Consider the following 8827-nt stretch of genomic DNA (forward strand, 5'->3'; position numbering starts at 1 on the left):
TTGAAATTTCATTACTTACGTGCTTCTTGTTTGCTCGCTAAACAAACACGACTGTGCAACTCACACGACTGTGCAACTCATTCATTCCCTCCAACCATTCATCTTTCGAATCTACAAAAATTGAATGAAGTCAGGCTCCTGGCAAGGAGCAGTATGTGGTTCATTATGAGCCTTCCATTGGCCTTCCATGGGGTAGTCCACAAGCAAAGCCACCATTGGGTAAGGAATGGTATGCGTTTTCTATAGTCTTGCAGTATATATAGTAATTCACCTCACCACAGTCTTGCAGTATATATAGTAATTCACCTCACCACAGCAGCATCAGCAACATCAGAACTTGTGGCATCAATAAATATCAGATCTTTCGGGGCATCAACACAGCAGCACCAGCAACATCATAACTTGCGGCATCAATAAATATCAGGGCTTTTCCGAAAGCGGACACATCAATTTTTCAAGAACTTAAGTTCAAATTAATCTGTTAACCAATGAAAACATTTATCTTCTGAGAAATTTTCAATAGATATCAATTTGGAAAGCCAATTGATATTTGTTATTTTGCAATTCTGAAAAATAATTTGTAAACGTTTTACAATATGAAAAATGATTTGTAAACACTTTACAATATGATTGTCTGTAGTTTGTTGGTTTCATAGTGAATGCAGCCTAGATTTGTCTACCCAACTCTATTCCCCCACTCTATTCCCCCTGTGGTAACAGTATAGTAATTCAACCATGGACAGTCGAACAAGTAATTCAGTGTCTCACTAGTGATTTCTTGACTTTTCTGTCCCACTAGTGATTTCTCTCAAATACTCTCTTACTCTTTCATAGTCTCTTACTCTTTCAAATTTTGTACCCTTTGAAACTGTGAAACAAGCGAAAGAAAATTTGTGAACGGGATAATTCTGAAACAGTCCAAGCATACTATGCCACTGGTTCTCGTGTTGCTTACCTTGCTTACCTTGTCTTCTGTGGTGTAGGTGCAGATGAAAGGAGTTTCCATTTCTGTCACTCCTCCATTGTTGCCACTCCTGCCATTGCAGACTTCGGCAAGGTTTTCATAATAAATTTATCCATTCTGCTGAATATTACGAGGACATCTTCAGAGCTTCGATGCAGGTTAGTTCATGAAAGTCTTCCACATAATTTCTGAAGCATGCTTCCGTGTGTTTGCTCTAGAATCAATTTATCCAGTCTTCTGAAGGTCAGAACTTCAATTTATCCAGTCTTCTGAAGGTCAGAACTTCAATGCATTAGGACACTTGGAAGAAGTCGTGGCAGTTGTAGGAGAAGTCGTCGCAGCTGTACATGTAGTGACAGTGGTGATGGTTATCTGATGCGTGTCTCTTACCATATACAGCCATACCTCGAGTTGAGCCTGCTAAACTGTTTATCCTAAGTTTTAAGAAAAGTACACAAACGAGCCCCAAATTCCTTATCCTAAGTTTTGAGAAAAGTATACAGTCGAGCCGGCAATAAGAGGTCGAAATAAAAGCATTAGATAAAAATCTGTTGCGCAAGGCATTTTATTTAAAACATTGTTTTAAACCTGAAATATACGGAATATTATTTGGTTAAAACGATTTAATAACTGATCAACACCGGATCGATCACAATAGTCCCTGCTATACGGGAAGCAGGGACTAATAAGGTATCGAGGAAGAAAAACCAAAAAGAAAAACGAGAGACTAATAAGGTATCGAGCAAGAAAAACCAAAAACAAAAACGAGAAACAATAGCATTGATATAATTTAGTTACTTTAGTTTTAAAATAATAATTATTGAAATATACATCATTATATAATCACTTTATCACAAAATCGTGAGTACTAAACGGTTGGTTCTTTTTCGTAAATGTTTTTAAACATTTATTCATCTTATTTTAAGTTTATATATAACTCTATTTATAAAATGAATGGTGGTAATTTATATTTTTTATTTACTATGTAATAGTATATTTTAAGTAAAATTAAATGAATATATTTAGAAATTAAATTTACAAAAATGATTTAAGATATATTGATAGTATTTATAGGCATATAATTAAATTAATATCAATAAAATATAAAAATTATTTTTTTATTTTAGAATAAGTTTTTTATAATTTTAATTTAATTATTAGTAATTATGAAGTAGATGGTAGAGATTTAATCTCTATAAAATATGTTAGAATATTCATATTAGTATTTACAGAAAAGTATTAAGCTTTATCTCTTAGTTATTTTCTTTTAATTAATTTATCTAAAATTAATTAATTAAATAAAATGTCATATGACATTTGTCATATTGAGCATGGGATATTGATGATAAGCCATGGTATTAATATATAATACTTTAACATAATCTGTTTACATGGTTATTTTTAAGAATATTGTTACATGCTTTTTAAATTGTATATGTGTCTAACTTATATATTCATTCTTTTTATTACTAATAAAAATAATAATTTAAAAGAAAGTTATAATCTAGATAGTTTTATGATTTTTGTAAATATGGGCAATGTGAGATGTATCATTGGGTAAGTGTTTTGATTATCATGGATTGATGCCTATTGGGATTTGCCAACTATTTAATTTATATGGTTACACTAGTTTAATACTAGTTAAGACTAGGCTATTGGATGAAAGCGAGGCCGAGCTAAGCCAGAAGGAGGAAATGGCGGACCTGAGACAACTACTCAAAAAGGATAAGGAAGGAAATACGAACAGGAGAGGAAATCTAGAGAGACCGCGGAGGAGAGATCGGGAAGAAGGAAGAGGACAATTGGAGGAAAGGACAGACACAGAGAATGAAGTGAGAAGACAGGCGATCGGGCAGCTGATGGAGTAGGGCAGGGAAGGTACGCACCCTGAGAGTATGAGGGAGAGAAAGAACCAAATTGACAGAGAGGAGGGTAGGACAGAGAACAGAGAGGTGGGCAGAGGAAGGACACCAAGTGGCAGAATGAGGTCAGAAGTGACACGGCAAGAGTAGCCGGGAGAAGGTGGGAATTAATGAAAGACATCGGGAGAAAGGACAGGAGGGCAGCATCTCGAGACAAGCTCAAAGGGATCCGTACCAGTAACCAAGACAGCCAGATGCCGGTAAGGGTCAAGGGTTGGAGTAAGAGAGAGATTAAAACCAAAGAAAACTCGCAAACAACTCTTTGCATGCAGACGAAGATGAGGAAAGGTGGCGAGAAGGGAGGTGGCAGCAGAGTGAAGATGCAGGCAGCAGTAGGAAGAAGCAGCCGCGTGGTAAGCAGGTATGTAGCCCCTTCACCCCCCAACTCTGAAAGCATCATGAGTATCTAAAGCAAGAAGATTGATAATCAGCTTAGCTTCCGGTTTGAGATAGACAAAAACAAGGGTAAAGCCTCTAGAATTCCCAAAGCAGTAGACACCATTCCTGCAGACCATAGGGAATTCCTAAATAGAGAAAAAGGGAGGCAAGAGCTAACACCCAGAAAGAGAGAGGGCCAGCCTGCAAAATCAACCAACAGTATCCCCCGAAGGCTCTCGATCCAGGCCAAGCTCGTAGGAATGGAGGGGATTGTGACAGTAGCTTTTAGGGAAGAAAACTGAGAAGGGAAAAGCCTTAGGACCAAAGGAATGTCGAAATTCATACATCCTAAGGGGGAAGAGAGGAGCTGCACCAGGAACCCTGTAGATATGTCTGAGAAACCTCGGGGAAGGTGGGAAAAGAAAATTACCTTGATCCCATATGAGGAGGAAAACTCGGGACCAAGGAGAAAGGAATGGAAGGGCTTAGAAAGACTTAAAGGGGCGGTTAAGGGAAGAAAAATTAAGAGCAACCTGACCCTGAAAAAGAAATTAACAGTCACAAAACCCAAACCACCTAGAAACAAGGAGGTAGATGGTACACAAACCCTGGCTGGAAACCAGAAGATAGAAGGCACAAACAAAGGAAAGAAAAAGAGAAATTGGGGAATTGAACTCTGTCAAAACCATAAAGCTGATGAATGCATCGATTTTGTGATAGGTAATCCAATACACCAGAGTAAGAACTCTGACCAAGACAGAACACACCAGACGCAAGACAGCAGCACCCAAACAGGGAGCAAAATGGCCCCCAAAAGAGGAAACAGAGGAACCAAGAAGGAGGAGGGAACAAGTGGACAACCAAAAAAAAGAGGCAGGAAACCTGATGGGGAACACATGAAGAAAATCATCGATGCCTACATGGAAGGAAATCTGCCAGAAGTCAGAGCTCAGATTGTGAGTTGGGAGAGAGATTTAAGAGCCAATCTCAAATACCGAGATATCCCCATGGATGAATGGGAAAGCATGGTGCCAGACCCAGGGTCCACTCGAGGGAGGCACTCACTGTTCAAGAAAACCATACAACAATACTGGATTATGAAGAACGTGGTGGCTCAGGCCATGACCCTACACCAAGAGCATGAGCATGCAGCGAGAGAAGAAACAGAGGCACAAAATTAGAACAAATAAAAGGACCTAGTCTGTGCAAAACTATTACAGGAGATAACGGAAATTCAAATCCAGAAATACAGGAATAACCTAGCACTGGGTAGAATTGAACAGACTTTGATAGACCTGAAATGGAGAATTGAGCATCGAAGCAAGATGCCAGGATCCAGTGCAAAGGCACCTGCACCAGTAATATCCTCTGATGAGGAGTGACACAGTGAACTAGTTGGATTCAAAAATGGTTTTGACTATGAACAGTATAATTATGTTTATTTTTATTTTGATAAGTAGAGACAGTAGAATAGACAGCCAATACAATGCTGCTAGATGGATAGCAATGAATTTGTTTAAATTTTGGACAGGCTTTAAAGCTGACAGGTGGATACCTAGTTTCCTTCAGGCAGGAAAACCACCTACAGCAACAAATGGTTGTGAAAAGTTCTTTTGAAACTAGAAATAAATAGAGATCTGCCAAGTTTACAAAAAAAAAAAATACTAGTTAATACTAGTTTTCGTTTTTAGTTTTTTTTTTAAGATTTAGGTTGATTTAAGATTAAACAAAAATTATAGGATCATGGTTTTATCATGTGAGAAGCTTAAAATATGGTGGAATTTTAAAAAATTTATGAAGTTTTTGTGAAATTTATGGCCACAAAAAGTCATTTTATTACAAAATTAGTTTAAACTTTATAAACATATGCTTGATAAAATATTATAAATGTAAATCCACAATAAAATAAAATAAAAGATATACACCTTCATAAACTTGTTTTTACCAATCAAATAAATATATAAAACAATTTAATATTTAAAAATAATTTTAAAATTAAATTATTATTATTATAAAAATAAATATTTTATTAAAATTTCAAAACTTAACTATTAACCAAAATATTATAAACCTAGATTAACTTTATAAATTTCCTTATCATAATAATACAACATATCATTTCTTATATTGCAATTGGTAATAAAAATCATAGTGCACATCACCAACTTGGCACCTTATCATAATAATACAACATATCATTTCTTATATATTGCAATTGGTAATCAAAATCACAGTGCACATCACCAACTTGGCACCATTTCACTCACTCCCTTCATAAAGCATATGTGAGATTCGTTTGAACATTGATCAATAGCAACTAATTGGGCATCGTAGGAGTTGTCATTATCAATGTATTGTATTCTTTGTGCCTTCTCGTCATAGGTAGTGTGTTCAGGATTGATTTTGTGTGAGGAGGTTCATAAAGTTTATTGATTGTATGCTCCTCTAAATCAACTTTGCACGGGAGTTTTTAGAGTGAAAGATAGTTATATCTTTTAAATAAATAAAAAAATGTAATTATATATAGAAAAATTAAGAAAATAGATTATTGAAAAGAAAGTGAAAATTATATATATATATTTTAATTAATCATAATTATACATATTAATATCATTTTTTTAAATATTGTTAATAGATTTTTGTTTTTAAGGTAATATATAATAAAATCTCTGTATTCAAGCTTCTGTGATCCATAATGAATTAAACAATGTCTTTCAGTAGAAATATCAAGTGTGGTTCATCATCAGGACTAGGTGAAGAGGCAGATCATGGCGAATGGTTAAATAGAGAGCAATATAGAGACATAATTTCAAGTAACGGCTATATTTGAACTATAATGTTTAAATTATAATATTAATTTATTAATATATTAAAAACAAATATTATTAAGTAATGGCTATATTAAATGGCTAGTTTTTGAAAAAAAAATAAAAATAATGATATCATTTCATTAATTTATTAAAAATATTAATAGGTAACAGGTATATTAAACATTTAGTTTTTGGAAAATAATATTTAAATTAATTTATTAAAACCAAATATTACTAGTTCTTGAAAAATAATATTTAAATAATGATATTATTTTATTAATTTATTAAAATATTAATATGTAATAGCTATATTAAACGGCTAGTTTTTGAAAAAAATATTTAAATAATAATATTACTTCATCAATTTATTAAAAATATTAATAGGTAACGGCTATATTGAATGGCTAGTTTTTGAAAAATAATATTTAAATTAATTTATTAAAACCAATTATTACAAAATAATATTTAAATAATGATACTAGTTTATTAATTTATTAAAATATTAATATGTAACAGCGAGTTTTTGAAAAATAATATTTAAATTAATTTATTAAAACCAAATATTTAAACTGTGATATTAGTTTATTAATTTATTAAAAGCAAATATTAATAAGTAATCCCTATATAAATAACCAGTTTTTAAAATAAATAAATAAATAATAAAGTCAAACTTTAAAGGAGGGGAGTCAAAAATTATAGAAACGAGTGAAGACCCTAATCCAGACAAGATCATTTGATAAACAAAATAACTAATGGAAATAAAATAAAATAAATTAAAAATAATTAATAGAAGAATAAATAAAATAAAACAAAATATACACAAGTCTAAATAAATAAATATATATATATATATATATATATATATATATATATATATATTATAATAATAATAAAAATAAATAAATAAATAAAAATAAATAAAAAAACAAAAACAAACATATATAGATCCAAAGAAAAATAATCAATAAATAAAAGGAGGTCAACAATAAAATATGAGGCTCAGGTCTATTAAACAAATAACAAAAACACTAAAAGGAGTTAATAACGAATAGGATGATAAGATACATAAAAACCACGAAGGATCAAGAAAATAAACTCTAATGAAGAATAAATCAACAACAAATACTATAAAAAAGATGCCAATACCTATTCATGTTTTCATTTTATTAAAAGTTATATTTAGTGATGATTTTTGCTTTCAATTTTGAAAAATTAGTAATATTATTAACACTACTTTTAAAAAGGATATTTTTTAAATATAAATTATTAATATTTTTTAATGTTAATTTTTCAAATATTTTAAATATTTTTTTCTAAATATTGATTTTTAAAATATTCAAAAATTTCATTTATATATTGAACTATAATTATAAATGAATTGATATGATGACTTTGACAATAGATACCCTAGAAAAGAAATACAAAATAAACTTAAATTTGAAAGTGCTATTCTAAAAAACACCAATTAAAAAAAACTTGCAAAACACCCTTTATAATAAAAATAAATTTTAAAATTTTAAATAATTAAAACAAAAGCATTAAAAACATTTTAAAATTTCTAATTAAAAATAAAAATCATAAAATATTAGTTACATCAATAATTAAAAATGAAAATCATAAAATATTAGTTACATCAATAAATAAATATGGTTTGAAATCATAAAATATTAGTTACATCAATAAATAAATAAATATTGTTTGTTGTTTTAACTAATTTGTTTTAATTTTTAAATTTCGTTTAAAGTTTGTATTGTTATCTTTTTAATGTTTAATCTATTTATTTTTCATTTATTTTATTTTAAAAATTCTATGTTGTGTAGCATTTTTTTTATAAGGGTGTTTTCTTATGATTTGGTTTACATTAGTGATGATTTTCTAGAATATAGTTTTAAAAATAGTAATTTTAATGGTTTATTGATAAGGGGTGTTATTAATTTTATAGTATTAAAAATTGTAATTTTAATGTTTTATTGAAAGGGGTGTTATTAATTTTATAGTACTTGGATTTTAAGTACAAATACAAGATTTAATTATGAAAAATACTAGATTAGTTATTATGTATGGGTATTCTTTATGGTTGGGGAATTGATTACAGTTGGAAAATTTCCTTTGGACATTGCAATACAAGAAAGAAGAGACAATAAAATTTCCAAGAAAATGGACTAAGTAACCAAAGAGATAATTTGAATTCTCATGAAACTTTGATTTGGTACTTTTTTTGAACATGGATACAATAAATATCCTTTCCATAGGAGAAAAATATTTTGAACTAAGTTGGGGTTCTCTTATGCATGTACTCAATTAACTAGGTAGCATTCCTAGGATAATGTCGAAAATGGAGAGGGAAACCCTAAATTAGAAAAATATCTAATAATAGGGTTTATTAAAAGTAACCAAAGTTAAAAATTAATTCAAACTGATGTAACAACCCTTAAATGCAATAACTACTAATGCAAACTCCAAAAAGAATACTGAAAATCAATAATAAAGTTGGTAGGTGAGCGAATAAAGTGGTTAGGTAAGTTACTTCAAGAATAAGTGAGGGAACCTTGGGGATAAGGAAATGCACAATAATGTAGAGAAAATAGGTAATTCATAGCTCAATTAGTACCTAGTCACCCCACATGTCATCCTAGGTGTCAACCCTACTAAAAATAGACTTACTAAAATAAAAAATGCTAAAAATAGTTAATGATCCCAATGGTAGGGAATGTATAGTAGCTAATGATAAATGGTTGTACCTGCTGCTAATG

Source organism: Pinus tabuliformis, chromosome 9 (genome assembly GCF_031772625.1).
Source record: "Pinus tabuliformis cultivar Carrire ecotype Pingquan chromosome 9, CPIR1, whole genome shotgun sequence".
In the NCBI taxonomy this organism is placed as follows: domain Eukaryota; kingdom Viridiplantae; phylum Streptophyta; class Pinopsida; order Pinales; family Pinaceae; genus Pinus; species Pinus tabuliformis.